The 16046-nt window shown below is 42.1% G+C and overlaps 1 long non-coding RNA gene across 1 annotated transcript in view; it reads right to left on the reverse strand.

The window, feature by feature from the left end:
• Positions 1-2931: 2931 nt before the first annotated feature.
• LOC132250639 (uncharacterized) overlaps positions 2932-16046 on the reverse strand; it is a 62762-nt gene continuing 49647 nt past the window's right edge. The window contains exon 3 of the long non-coding RNA XR_009462236.1: positions 2932-4851. This is a non-coding gene — a long non-coding RNA (uncharacterized LOC132250639). The remainder of the gene's footprint in view (positions 4852-16046) is intronic.

The following is a 16046-nucleotide window of genomic DNA, read 5'->3' on the forward strand; positions in this document are numbered from 1 at the left end:
ACTTGAAGGTTTCACCAATATTGCCTGGGAGAGTATAATACAAGGCTACAGACCTAGGATCCTTCTTGTTTACTCGCCTTTTGGCCATACAGATCTTGCATTCCTCTTGGTATTGTAAGCAAGCATCAACAGATTAAGTATACATTGCTCCCATTCATCCCAACCTTAGCTTTATGTTCTTCAGAGGATGGGTCTGAACCTTCTCAAATTAAGGCTGGCCTAGAATCCATGTCTCCAGTTTCTTGAATGAACACTCTAACCACTTAGGATGCTTGCAAATATAACCCCCCCCCCCCACTTTGTCTTAAACTTGGTGCACTCCTGTGGTGAACCCAGCACATGCCCAGAAGACGCAGCACATTAGTTGGACCCAGATCACCCAGCATCTGTATAGATTGGGCACTTTATAATGCAGCTTTTTTTATTCTTTTATCTAATAACTGATTGAATCAGCTATTAGATGAAAGTGCCAAAAAGCCCTACTGAAGTGCCCAATCTATACAGATGCTGTGAAGCTGGGTTGAAGTAATGTTCTGCTTCTTCTGGTAAAGGGCGCTTTTTTATTTTTTTAACCTCTGTAAGCAGACTTGGGTGTTATAGTTAAGGTGATCTCTGCTACCATGTTCTCCTCTTCCAGCTCTGTTTTAAGTGTTAGTATCCATAACTTCTGGTTTTTGAGCTGAACTCAAGACTGTAAGTGTGTTCTAGATATGTTTTGAGTACAACAGTCAGATTAGGCCCCTAGGGAGGAATTTAGGCATTGCTCCACCTAGTTTCTGGATCCAAATGGAGTTTAGGTAGGAGCTAGGAACTCGAAACAAAGTAGTTTTGAGCATGTGCAGAAGACAAGACTGTACTTTCAGGTCAAAATGGGAGAGCATTCATGAGCTTAGGTGCCTCCAGGTTAGGCAGGTACTTGGTAGGGCTTTTTGAATTACAGTATTAAATTGTCTTTGGAACTGGCATTTCTTCTTGGATTCATTTTCCTTATCTGTATTATAGGGCTCATACTATTCACCTACCTCCAAGGATTGGTGTCAAGCATATGTGAATCAGATTAATGGAATACAAGATATTAGGTGAAAATCTTTGTTTTTTTGTTTGTTTGTTTGTTTGTTTGTTTGTTTGTTTGGTTGGTTGGTTGGTTGGTTGGTTGGTTGGTTTTTTTGGGGGGGGACATGTCCCACTTTTTTAAAGGTCACCCAAAATGTTAAAATAGAGGAATTAAACTTCTATATTTGGCTGTTTATTGAAATGAATTTTTGAATGAATGAATTTCTCCAAAAAGTAAAGGACGTCAATTATATATGATGAGTTAAGTTAGAATTCCTGTTTTTGTGGCATACAAAAGTATTTGGTTCTTCTTCATTAGCAAAATTCCCTTCTGAATTTAGTTTGTGATATTTAAGATGGGAACTTGGATGGAACTGAACTGTATCCTGCTGAGTCGATTTTTTCTGTAGCTGTGTTCAGTGCCTCCAGCTATTTATTCAACACCATTTAATAAACCTCTCTGAACAGCAAGATTAGTTAGATTAAGGATAACTGTTTTTTTTTTAAAGCCTTCCTTTTCAACTATGATTTTACTAAGGGCCCTATTTATAAAATAATGAATCATCATGCACACATTTCCTACAGTTCTTTAAAGAAATCAAATGGAGGGTTGGTTTAATTAATTAATTAATTAATTAAATTATTTAACACATTTAGAAACTTTCCAAGATCTGACTCTTAGAAAGCATTAAAAACATAATTATAGTCCATAATTATAGAACACAGGTGTTAAAATTTTAGTTTAATCATATTAAATATAGAACAATATTTCTTGAACCTGTAACCCAAACTGATATATTACTATATAACTCTATCTACCTATCTAGAGACAGGCAGACAGAGACCCAGACCCAGACATAATAATATGTAATAATACATATGTAAAATGGCTCCAGAAATATGCATGAGTGTGTAATATATATTAATTGAGAGAAGTGTTAGAGATGTTATTCCTAAGGTAGAAACCACAGCAGGATGGCATCTCGGGCCACATCCACACAAGCGTTTGCAGCAGTGCAAATAGCAGCAAAAATTTGTGCCATGCCTTTGTGACACAGTGCATACCCCTCCCCATGAGCTTTTCAGCAGGACACAATGCTCCATGAGGAGCTGGCTGGGGCACAGGGTGCCTCACTGTGGAGCTAGCCAACTGGGCAGCAGCATGTGGAGACAGGGGGCTGGGGAGAAGTGTGCCTCAGGACAGGGGAGCAGGCAACCTCTCTCTCACATACCTCAGTGCGACGGCTCTGTGGTAAAGCCCCCATGCTGAGGCATACTGCACCCCAGCCAGGCATGGAGTAGGTGCCTGGGGCACAGGGTGCCTCAGTGTGAGGGCTCTGCAGCATGTGGAGAGAGGGAGCAGGTAGCCCTGTGCTGCCAACTTCCCCATCTCCACATCTGTCCTGGTACATGCCACTTTGGCATTCTTTACACCACTTTTTTTTCAGGGGGTTGGGGGGGAAGGGGGTTGGCTTTGTTTTGGGGTTTTTTTTTCCACTGCCAGGAAATCCTGGTAGCAAATTTTGCCCTGTCATTGCAAATTAGCAGCACTGTGCATGATTTAACATGCAACGTATGCAATTTGTGACTCCACAAAAGGTTTGCAGCACCACAAACCACATGTGCCTGGCCTTGGAGACTAACTTGTTTAAGGAGGCATAAGCTTTTGTAGCCAACAACCCTCCTGAGTAGTTTCATATCATCTAACCAAGTAGGCTATTGCCTACAAAAGCTTATGCCTTGATGTACATGCCTCATTTATAAAATAGTTACTCATTTAAACAGTTGTTTTGATTACAAACAAAAGTCAATTTTTAAAACATATTTTCTTATTCTGAATTTTACTTTATGATTCATATAATTAATACTGGTCTTTACAGCTTTTCATGAGCTCTGGATCCACTCCATGTAGTCTGTATGCACAGGACATAATGTGGACAATAATAAAATAGCTTAGAGATAGGTAGAGAGTATTGGTTTGAATGAATTGTTATGTGAATGTTAAAATATCTACAAAAAGCAGAATTATTCTCTGAATAAACTTTACTACAGAACCATATTTTGATAGTTTTTTTCTACAAACACACAGTATGCAATAGCTTATGCCCAAGAGAGTTTCCAGTCTAAACAGACAGCAGACAAACAGGGAAAGAAAAAGATAACACTTGCAAGCAGAAAATTTGGACTTGCTGCTTGTTAAGTAGGATGGACAATTAAGTCTGGATTCTACAGTCACTGCCCATTGTCTTCAATAACAAGACTTCTTGTGGCAGGAAAAAAAATCTGTTAGTCATATGATTTCAAAGGATCAGACCCTTTTTGAAGGAAATGAATTCAAGCAACAAGGAAATTATGCAAAATTTTCTGTTACTTAAGGTAAAATTTTAACAAGTACACAAAACCCTCTGCATTTTATGGCTGGAACCAAGAGACTATATGTTTAGAGAAAGCAAAGGAATCAGTCAACAGTGTACCATGCTGACATTAAAAACATCACATTTTAAATCTGGAACAAGTATCTGAGAAAATTTTATCTTTGCCATTATTCCTTCCCCCTACCTCCTCACAAGCACTCACACTTCTGTAGGACTGCAAAAATGTAAGTTCTTTGCACTGCATAATTATTTAACAATAGTAAAAAAAGAAGAACAATAGATTCAATTGATTGGGCCCAATACTCATTTTTCATTTTTTTCATTGATATTAACAAAATTGGCATTGCTGTTGACTTTAAAGGGAGCAGAATCAGGCTTTTCAGGATCTCCAACCATGGAAACCTGACTTACAGGGTTGGAAATAACCTCAACCATCATCTATTCCAACCGCAACAGGAAACAGAGAATTGTCAAAGCCCAGTATTAAAATAGGCTTTCAACCTGTTGAAATGGGCTTTAAATCTTCAGTAAAAGTCTCATCCAACTGAGCAACTTTGGCAAAAGGTTTTTCAATCCTCAATAAGCAAAGCTGCTAAAAGTTCTGTATTTGAGGTAAAAATTGCCACAAGACTCCTATTTATTTCAGAAATATTTCAATGCATCTCAGATGTTGAAATGGGAGGTCAGGCAATCGCATTGGTTTGTTTTCAACAATCTTATTATAACGAAACACCTCCTGTTCGATTTCATTTCCTATCAACAGGAAAAACAGTAGATAATGACTGCCCCTACAGGATTTTTACCACACTTCCATTAACAGAGGTGCACCTGATATAAACTGTGTGAATCAATGTGAAAATGAAATGAACTTGTAGTGGTATTACTAATGACTTCACAAAGTAAACAGAAACATGCTTCAGTTTAAAAGCTTAAGCTAGAAGAAAACGGAAGCTGCAACATTTTTTTTGTATAAGGTCATGCAATGCTATTTAACTGCTTTCATCATAAGCACAATTTACTATTGTACTCTTCTCTGACAGTGTCTTAGGAAATTGATATACATATATTTCTGTGCAGAGATGAAGTATTCATTTTTTTCTTTCTTTCATTTTATATTCATTTCCTTCTTGAGTGCTAACGTCAACCTCTATTGGAGCATACAGACCCTCTTCAACTCCCTCTTGCTTATCCAGAGAAATTAAATTGCTAGTGCTCATTTTCCATACTACTCCCCAAACTTCGTCTCCAGGGCTTTGAACAATGGTAGCTGTACTTCCATGCCAGTTAGAACTTGGTCTGCCTTGAGGACTGCCAAAAACGAGTTTAAAATCCATTGCTTCCCGAGCCTCTCATCTTGGTGGACATGCCCTTCAGCTGCTTATTCCCTTTTCAGCACTTGTTGCTTCTGTGCCTCATGAATACCCTGTTGAAAGGCCAAATAACTATTACCCTCTCATAAGCACGTGTTCCAGTGTTACTAAAAAAAAAAGAAAAACATATCTATCGTGTATCTGATGGTAAATAACAACATTTTCCCTCTACAAAGTATTGTGGAAAGTGCAAGATATTAACTGATAACAAACATTAGCTTTGAAATGAGCATTGTCATCTTCACTGATGCATTCAAAGTGAACCAGAATCTCCAGAGCTTAAAGTCTATGCCCCATAGCTGGAACTGAAGACCCAATGCCATGACTTATAACAGGTGCCAGGGAACCTCTTAGACTATCACCAGTGGATTACATAATACCCCATTGTGTAACCACATGCCACCTCCAAAGTGCACCTATATCCGAGGAAAAACTTACATTTATAAATTGACACCCTCCTTACTCCACTGTAAGATAGTACTGTCCCCAACAGTACTATCCTATGGCAAAGTTAATCAGTTTACCATGTCCTAATACCAGTGCATGTGTAGATGGTGATCCTTTACTCCAGAGCAAATTGGACAACTCTGCAGTAAAGCACACATGTTGATGCACCCAGTAAGTTTAAAGTTGCATTAATAGAAGCCCAGTTCCAAGTTCATGAAGGCAACGGAGTCTGGTTTTCAGGAACCAATTGTGTCATAAGTCCGAGGACTGCCTGTACTCCAAATCTTATCAGTTATCAGTACATTTAAGCTGGTCTCTCCCATAGAGAGACTTAGAAAAGGAAGCAGGAGAAGATAAGAAGGGGGTGGATTGCCTCTTTAGTGCTTCTTCTGAATGTTAGTGGGGTAGATTACCTCTAAATCTGTCAACTGAATTAGTCAGGTGACTTTGTGCTGCAGACTCCACAGACATAAACATTTGTCTGCAGTAGTGGGTAAGAAGTAAGAGACTAGAGGCGTCGGCCAAACACTGAACATCAACTTTATTCCCTATCAATAGCTTCTAAGCCCCTCCTGTTTTTCTAGTTGCAAGCTATTAGATCTGCAAAGAAAGTCTAGGTTTATGTTTTGTATTTTTAATATTTTGCCTATACTTTCACCAACTCAAACTCATGTTCTTTTCCCTAACAATAACTTTCTGCATAGTATAAAGTTTATGACACATTTATGAATAATTGAAAGGCTATTACTTCACACTGGTAGCTCTTCTCCCCACCTCCCCTCTACCCCCACAGTAGTAAATACTTGACAGAAATACTGCATTACAGCCTAATAAGACAATTGAATCATCAGAATACCAAAATAATGTAGCTTTCTGTTACAGTATCTTTCATATCACAATTACATTAATGGCAACTGTTACCAAAGTTGAAGAAAGGTATATACATATACATGTCACTGGTGCTATTGAGACATTTAAACATTCTGGCCCCGCTTGCTCCTATTAGGATACAGCATTATGTCATGAATGAAAAGAGAAAAAATATATAGTGAAAGTAAATAGAGCGAGTTAGGATGTTCACCACAACAAAAAAATGTACATGAAGCAAACAACAGAAATTGACACAATAGCCACTTTAAAAGAACAATAATACATCCTTGTCCAGATGTCAAATCCAGAATAACCTACTGCAAATATCTCCCTATAAGGACAGATTCCTAGCAAGGAGGGCCTGTTATTGCATATATGGTCACTAGAAAAGTGTTTCAAGAGGGTCTATGCTTGGTTTTCAATATCCAAATAAATGGGATTAAAGGGTTAATACTGCGCGAGAAAAAAAAATCTCTTCATCGAAAATTTCAATTATATATAAGATATAGTCAACTGCCAGATACACTTAAATTTCCCAAGAGTCTGTTACTGTCAGATGGCTGTGGAAGTTAACTCAGCAGTGTTGCTTAAGCAATAGTCACCAAGTAATTGTGCTACTGTGGTGGTAGGGTAGTGGAAAAGTTTTTTTCTCATTTGTGCCCATGGAAATCAAGAACACTGCCCACAATCTCCAGATGGAATCCTACAGTATAATTTCTCTATATAGCTGTCTGGATACAAATTCTGAACACTTGCCATCAAAATTAAAAACAAGTCTATGGTTTGTGTAAACACTGTCAACATTTCTATGAATGCATTCAGCAGAGTTAACCCTGATGTTCACAATCATGAACCAGCCCCCCAAATCCTGATATTATTCTAAAAGCTATGATTATATTTTTATTCTTACTTATCTACTATTTTGACCTTTTATGACTACTTCATCATACTTTTTGCTACAGCTCCCAGCTTCATTAGAAGCTATTTTCATTTAAAAAAAATTATCAATAAAAGTATTCCAAGAGCTGGTGCTTTAAGGAAAGAACCTAATATCACAAACATTCTAACAAACTGAAGAACTTAATGACACGGTAGCACATTTAGAGTTCTATGTTGTTTCATGCACTTAAGATAAAATGCAGATTTAACTTTAGAAAAAGAAGAAATTACAGAAGAGACGCTATATAAAATGTAGTGTGGTCTAGGGATTGAATTTGTCTATTTTTAGGTGTATTGCAGTAGCTGCTGTCTATGAGCACAAGATTTTGAAGGCCTAAAATAGAGGATGAATTAAAAAAGAAATGCTGTTTAGAATCTTGAGGCCTAGATGTATAGATTTCTGGAAGATGTCAGATAATCAGGAATTTATAATGTATACAGAGGTGAGTTCTATTCATAGATTCATAGACGTTAGGGTCGGAAGGGACCTCAATAGATCATCGAGTCCGACCCCCTGCATAGGCAGGAAAGAGTGCTGGGTCTAGATGACCCAAGCTAGATGCATATCCAACCTCCTCTTGAAGACCCCCAGGGTAAAGGAGAGCACCACCTCCCTTGGGAGCCCATTCCAGACCTTGGCCACTCTAACTGTGAAGAAGTTCTTCCTAATGTCCAATCTAAATCTGCCCTCTGCTAGCTTGTGGCCATTATTTCTTGTAACCCCCGGGGGCGCCTTGGTGAATAAAAACTCACCAATTCCCTTCTGTGCCCCCGTGATGAACTTATAGGCAGCCACAAGGTCGCCTCTCAACCTTCTCTTGCAGAGGCTGAAAAGGTCCAGGTTCTCTAGTCTCTCCTCGTAGGGCTTGGTCTGCAGGCCCTTGACCATACGAGTGGCCCTTCTCTGGACCCTCTCCAGGTTATCCACATCCCTCTTGAAGTGCGGTGCCCAGAATTGCACGCAGTACTCCAACTGCGGTCTGACCAGCGCCTGATAGAGGGGAAGTATCACCTCCTTGGACCTATTCGTCATGCATCTGCTGATGCACGATAAAGTGCCATTGGCTTTTCTGATGGCTTAGTCACACTGCCGACTTATGTTCATCTTGGAGTCCACTGGCACTCCAAGATCCCTTTCCACTTCCGTGCCACCCAGCACGTCATTCCCTAGGCTGTAGGTGTGCTGGACATTTTTCCTCCCTAGGTGCAGCACTTTGCATTTCTCCTTGTGGAACTGCATTCTGTTGTTTTCTGCCCACTTGTCTAACCTGTCCAGGTCTGCTTGCGGCTGTTCCCTGCCCTCCGGCGTGTCAACTTCTCCCCATAGCTTTGTGTCATCTGCAAACTTGGACAGAGTACATTTCACTCCCTCATCCAAGTCGCTGATGAAGACATTGAAGAGTATCGGTCCAAGGACTGAGCCCTGCAGGACCCCAATTCCATCATAGCTGCTCAACCAATGGGAGGAGAGTGGTTTCTTGTTTATTATGGCACACCAGATTTCAGTCTTCAGTGAATTTGTACTTTCTACTCTGTAAACAAAATCACCTTAATAATAAACATACAGTTTCTATAAGCACTGGCCTAGTTTATTATGCTCCATCTTAAGAACACTGCACCCAAGAGCACTTTCTAAATTTTAGAACTCTTTTCCTGGGAAAAAACAAACACATGAAAACAAAAGAAACCAAGGCATTCCAAAAGCCTGAGCCAGAATCGACCTAAGTTACGCTCTTTATTCTAAGTTAGACTGGAAATGAACAGAACATATGTCCCCTACACTGGCCAAGGATGTTGGAGGAACTCCTGCAAGCCTCCCAGCAGTCTCCCCAGGCTAATGAGCAACCAAGTGCAGCTGAGTGGCTGGGCCACTCCTGATTGGCTGCTCAGCAAACACCGCCCTCCCACGCTACATCACCCATCAGCCACAGGTAGCCAGTGGATGGAGGTGTGCTTTCCCTGCAGTCTTGTCAGGCTTTGGCTCTGTGGGGCTCCCCCAACTTGCAGTGGCATGGGAGTCCATGGGTCTTATCTGGGATGGGGGGCACAGGGCTCTGTCCCAGGTAGGATAGAAGTGGGGGGGGGGGGAGTGGGGCTTATAAACTGCCAGGGGAGATATGCCAGCAGCACAACCCTAATCCCTGGCAGGGGTCATCAGGGACCAGAGTCTCCCTCGCCTGTCTCAGTTCCATCCAAACCCCAAGACCTGTGCACTGGAACAGTTCCAGGGAGGTTTCAGAGGATTTCCAGTAACCCACCCAGAGCCAGTGGTGAGTTCTCAGCTGAAGCCAGTTCCCCCCACAGCCATGGGGCTCCAGTCTCTGGGGAGGGTGGGAAGGCAGCCATGTCTTTGTAGCTGCAGCTCTTGGCAGGGGGAGGATTCTAGCACTGTGAATCTAGTGCCGAGGGTGGGGGTGCCTGTTCAACAATGCACCCTGCTGAGCTGGCAGCTTCACCTCTGGAGAGCAGTGCCACAGACATCAGGGAGGGGAAGGGTTGCAGAAGGGGTTGGCTCAGACAAAGGTGGCCACAGCTGTGTCTAGCCAAATGAGGCCAAGGGGCTGCAGTGCCAGGCCAAGGCAAAAGACCCCAGGAAAGACTCTGGTACATACATGCTTATGCACACTCATTGCATACCCCGCAGATCACAATGTGATCCTCCTCTGAGCCCTTCCCAGAGCTGCTCCAGTGCACAGGTCCAGGGATTCAGAAGAAACCAGGACATGGAAGGGACACAGGGTGTCCCACTGATTCAGGGTGGGAATGTGGCAAGTGCTGCTGGTACTGCCTCCCACCCCTGCATCTCACTAGCCCCAGTCCCTCCCTTCCACCTCTGTCCTGCCTAGGGCTGACTGCTGGACAGAGGCAGGGGGTGGGGCTGGGGACAGAGGCTTTACTGATTCTGTTCTGTGACAGTCTGGGGATAGGAAACTCATCCAAAACAGCAAACATGGGCAAGTTCTAGCACACCTTCCTGTGAGAGGGGACTAGTTGGGACCACAAAAGAGCCCAGGGTGCCTGGCAGACAGTAACCTAACTTGATTAGATTGGGGATCTGGTACAGAAGTTTGATGCACTGGGCTAGCCTAATTCACATAAGATTAAGTATACATTAATCCAGGACTACCATTTTTAGTCCAATCTATGTGCCCTAACCTTCTATATGGTTGGGGGTTTCATTCAAGTTCCAAGCATTTCCTCTAGATTATTTGTAATGTCTGTACATAGCCTAAAGTATTAGATGCTGAGCTTTAAGTATAGTAGTTACTATACCTTAGAGAGCAGTGGGATTGCAGAAGTTATATGCCTTCTCAGTTGGATCTAATATTAAGGGTAGCACTCAATTTCAAGCATAAAATGGGGATGGATGTGACTTTTAAATAGTTGGCCCTCTCAATGGAATTACTGAATTAAGGTTTTTGCTGATCCAATTAAAACAGCTATTTTAATTATAAAAAAAACATATATTTTGCTTGTTGTTTTTGAAGAAACATAACAAAATTAAAAAACTCAAAGAAGAAAAAATAAAGCTCAGTTACATGGTATAGTGTAATTTCTCCCAAACTTCCCTTCCCTGTCCCCTCTCCAAAGGTCCATTATGTATCTGTTACTCTTGTTATGTCACCCGGGAGGTTGAAATTAATTTTTCTACCTTTGTGTTTAAATGTTAACATAAATCTATTTAAATATTTATAACACAACTGGAATAAAAATGCCTATTAAAAGTTATAGAAAAGATGAACAAGCACTCTGCTGAATGAATGTGCAGTGTGGGTGAAAACATTTCAAGTAGTTTACTCTGAAGTTGTTAAATGAAACATTTGCCCAGTCTCTTAGAACTTTAAAACATAATCAAACAAGATTCTTTTTTCTGTAGCCCATCCCAAAGAATGGAGAAACTCTGTGGGACCTCTACCACAGTAGTTTATAGAGCTATGATAACAAGAAATCTACAGTAGGTCTAATATATCTATGTAGTGGAGATGTCCTATTTTTTCTATTAGATTACAGTGATTAAGATGTGAAACCCCTAGTTGAGAGAAGTTAAACAGAGTACTGTGGAGAGATGTAAAGTGTTTAATATAGCACAAGACCCTGTATGGAAAAAATGTAAAGAATCACGATTGGGGGGGTAAGAACACTGAAGGTGAGAAGTACCTTACTCTGCAAGTAGCTCAATTGATTTCAATGGGACTGATAAAAGATCATTACCCTGCCCAACATGAATAAGAGCACCAGGATATTATCATAATGATTTATAATCAAGAAGAAAAGGGACCAATGTTGCCTTTCTGTGAAATCAGCCAATGGAATCATTCATGACATAACTCCTGTTTAGAACAAGTGCCAGGATTTGACCATAATGCTCAGAAGGTTGGGGAAACTTCCTTGGTCTTTCACTACAAGTAGCCTAATGCACTAGGTCAGGCCTGTCCAATTGGCAGCCCACAGGCTATATGCAGCCTGCAAGGGGCTAAGATGCCACCCCTGAACTCCTGTCTGGCCTCCATTTCACCTTGCCCCCAGTGTTTCAGTTGCAATAACAGCCAGTATCTGAGTTACCCCTCCTTCCTCTACCTTTCACTGCTTTCCCCACCCCAGGAGCAGAGCAATGCAGCAGAGTGTGGTCCAGGGACTTGAGGGTGAGTCTGGGACCAGGCAGGTATGTAGTGTAACAGGGATGGGAGGAAGCATGTACATAGTGCAGTCGGGAAGACATTAACACATGGTGCAGTAGTGGGGCCATGTGACAGAGTCAGTTCGGTCAGTGACTAGAGGAGGGTATGGCTTGCTGGGCCCAAGACAGCAATCTTGGGAGCCATTACAACAGAATGCCTGCATACTTCTATTCCACTGAAAAAAATGTTTTCCTACTTAGGCATTTATTCTCACCTATTAGTATGAAGTATTCAGCAAGGTTATTTAAAAAAAAATCAAAAGAAAACTGTACCATTGAATAGTAGTAATGATAGAAACTGATTAAAGCTGTAACTCTGAGTGAGAAAGACATTTTAGACATTTATAGAATCAGCAATTTCATTTTGTACTTCTCAAAGTGTTTCTTGGTGAACATGAGATGCTATAGCTAAAACTGAATATCATTTTGTTTTCCCCCCTTTTTTATGTTCATGCAATCGTTGTACATACATATGCCTAGTAGAAAAAAGTGGATTTTCTCTCACTGAGTTGTGAATAGATAGCAAAACTAAGTGAGGGATGATTTGAAATGTATATGGTATGAAAGTAAATATAGCATTTTCAACAGTGCTTTAAATCTATTATAAGAGTAAATCATATTTACTATAATTACTCAAATATAAGATGACTCTGAATATAAGATGAGCCCCCAAAAATTAGATTACAGATATATATCACAGATTTTCAAGCCATGGTGACTCCACACTCAGCACATCTGGTTATGTGTACATACTCCAGAAACTCCACACAAAGGATCTATGTGCTAATTAGCCACCCACATTCATGACTGGAACTGGGTGTTCTTGTCACAAGTCCTGGGATCCTCCAAAATGTATTTGCAGATGCTATTCAAAACAACATGCTCCAGGTGCACCTCGTGGAATATGGGGCCACACTAATCATATGCAACAGACCAAGAGAAAGGGTGACAGAGAGATTCTGGTTGAACTGTTTGGGTCCCGATTTGGTGATGTTTGCCAGACATTTAAGGCTGCTGGAAAAAACTGGAATCATTGGAAATGGGAAAGAAAGTTACAGCTTAGCTGTGTGAGTGAAAAGGAAGTTAAAATGTATTTAATGCAGTAGCACACCATGACTTGAAAAAAAGAGTGATTTCTAAGCAGAACTGAGCACAGTGGGCACTATCACATGGTTTATGCAGATAGGCTGCACTAACCTATCTTTGTGGTAGGTTCCCATTCATATGCTTGTCCAATATTGGCCAGGTGTTTTATAGTAATTTTCAGTATTGGCTGCATTTAATCAACTTTACAGTTGGCTTCCATTACTGATCATATGATGTTTTTGGCAACACTTTAATGAAAGGCAATGTGTTTAATGAGGTTTCCTTGTATGCATATATAAGATGAGAACCATTTTTTCCCATACTAATTGTGGGGAAATAATTTCATCTTATAGTTGAGTAAATATGGTGCTTGTCTCCATGTGTAAGCATAATTTTTAATCCAAATGTCTGTCTAACCTGCTTCAAAAAGTCCCCAAGCATGGAGACTCCACGATTTCTCTAGGTAACCTACTTAACAGTTTAAACTTAGGAAACGGTTCAGAACTGCATGCCTTATGTACTCCAAACTCTCATTGACACAAATAGGGTGCGGCATTGGATTGTTGATGAAAGACGCTTTGTTTATTATCCATGGGGATAATGAGGGAGACAAATATAACTGTGCAAAATAGGTACATTTTGCTTGTGCAGAATAAAAGGACACCTTATTCGTGAAGAATCATGCAGGTACCTAATATTTATGAGAAGGTTTGAATAACCACATTTTCCAAGATATCACAAGCCATCTCTTTTTATAACCCACATCCATCATTTAACTGAGCTGCACTATATGATTTATTGTTTATTGGGAGTTGATTTATATGTTGACTGTGTTCATGGGGTTTTATTTGGCACTGACATCCCTGAAAAAAAATAGATAAACTAATGTTATCAAACAAGGAAAATGAATCATTAGAATGATTTAAAAAGAAGAAAAAAAAACAACCCCTAATGGGCATAAATTAAAATGAAGCCATAACATATATGGTTCATCAGCTTCTTAATTAGATTATTAAAATAGATTTTTTTTTTCTCTTGGGCAGAAAAACTCAGCCTACTAGTATACAAAGTATTCAACAAACTTATTTTAAAAATATCAAAAGAAAACTATAACTGAAGAGTAGAATTGATAGAAATTTATTAAAGCTGTAACTTTGAGTTAGAAAGACATTTTAGACAATCCTAGAATCATTCCAGACATTTTTGGAATCTAAGGCCATGTATAGATGGAACGAGGGGCATGTGGGCACAACACTTTAAAGCGGGTTAAATGTTTTTTCACTGCTTTAATGGTGTTGCTGTTTGCATGCGTTGGTGGTGTACTGCACAGTAATTCCAGCCGCTGTAGCAAATTTGGCAGCATAATGCACCTTAAATGACATGAGGCACAGAAAACTAAAGCTCTTCCAAGGAGTTTTAGCTTGCTGCCCTACAACACATTCACCTGTGCTCCCTCTCTCCCTCAGGAGGGAGTCTCCCACAACAAACACCTTACGTTTTGTCTTGGGGAGAGCAGGGGCGGTAGCTGCAGTTGGGCCCATGTTGCCTGCGGGAGCCGGCAACTCAGCAGGCTCTGCTGGAGCGGCAAGAGGTGTGTACCTGTTGCTCAGCTCTGGCGGGGTAGGGGCCTTGGTGCGGCAGGCCTTAGGGCCCTTGACCACCTTGGTCTATGCCCCTGGCTGGACAGAGCGGGAGGTCCCGGAGTCCTTCTTTGGCCTGGAGGGAGACTGTGGTCTACCCTCCACCTCCCGGGGGAGAAGGGCCTGGCAGTAGGAGTCTATCTCCTGCTCGCAGTCCCTGATGGCATGCAGTCTCTGGACTGTGGCCTGGAGCTCCTCCAGCTGGCGCGCCAGAGACCCCAAAAGGGAGCAGACCCCACAAGGGGAGGTCACCATGCTCCCAGGCCCCAGAGCCTGAAAAAGGGACAGGCAGCCCCTGCAGCCAAGAGCCAGGGGCTCCGACTGCGTGGAGGCCAGAACCAGGGGCTCCATCTGGGTGGCTGTCTCTGAGGTGCCAGAGGGGGGGCCGCGGAGCCCGAGGGGATGCTTCTGGGAGGCTGGCTATGGCTGGGACTGTCTACCCTGGGGGGTGCACAGGCAGGGTCTTGGCCCCTCCCATGTGAACTCTGCGCTAACAGAGAAGCGCACCTGTTTGCGCAGCCTGTTTGCGTGGCTCCCTGGGGGGCTGGGTGAAGTAGGGGCCTGGGCGGGGCTTGATCCGGCCTGGCTCCATTCAGCCGCCTCCTCCCACACACACACTAAGGGGTTAGCCCCCTCTCTCCATGGGCCCCACTTACCTCCGGCTGTGCTGGGGGTTGGTGGGGGGTTCCGCAGCTGATGGAGGGTTTCTGGGGGGCTTCAGGGGAGTGGGGGCACAGTGGGCTTTCACCCGCGCATCTCTCACCACTCCCACGTCATTCCAATTTTGTAGGGGTCTTTTGGAGAGACATTCCAATTTTGTAGGGCTAATTTTTTGGGAAAGGGTTTATGTAGTATGTACATACTTATAGTAAATCCAAAATATATGCTAGATACCCAAGATATTCAGGATGTTGAGTCATTGCCACAGAAGTGTATTTAACTTTTATCACTTAGAACTATTTCTCCATGCATGCTTCCATGGTAAATTAAATACATTCCAGAACTAAAAAAAAAGGTGAAGGTTTGTTTGTTTTTTTACTCCTTTATGTATCTGAACTGCTCAGGTTGTAAATCTGATGCATGTCTGATTGTCCCAGGGTTTGACCTGAATCAAAACAGGAGAATAGAGACATTGCCAGGGACCCTGGCTTTCTATGTTTAAAAATCCCCCAGCCCTACTTGTGCCCCTCACTCCTGAGGTTTGGCATGGCAGTTGTGTTGGAAGTAGCACCTAGTTGTACCCCTCACTACTGCCAGGTGTGCAGGGGTGCCTCACATTGGTGGCCATGGTGGAATGGCACTCCCTCCTATGCTGGGTCCTACCCACTGGGCTGCAAAGGCAGCTCCTGCCCAGAGATGATTCGATCAGGCTGCAGCCCCACATCCCACACTCCACTGTGGGATATAAATGTGGAAGGTACACATACCACTTCTGCCTCCTGACATGTCACCTGTGCCCCCCCCCCGCCATGTTGCCTATGACCCCATGCTGTGTTGCCTGTGCTTCCCTGCCCCCTCAACTTATTGTTTATGTGCCCCTCCCCCAGGTCCCCATAGATCTACTTGGAGGGAGCTGCAGGAAATGCTC

Source organism: Alligator mississippiensis, chromosome 5 (genome assembly GCF_030867095.1).
Source record: "Alligator mississippiensis isolate rAllMis1 chromosome 5, rAllMis1, whole genome shotgun sequence".
In the NCBI taxonomy this organism is placed as follows: domain Eukaryota; kingdom Metazoa; phylum Chordata; order Crocodylia; family Alligatoridae; genus Alligator; species Alligator mississippiensis.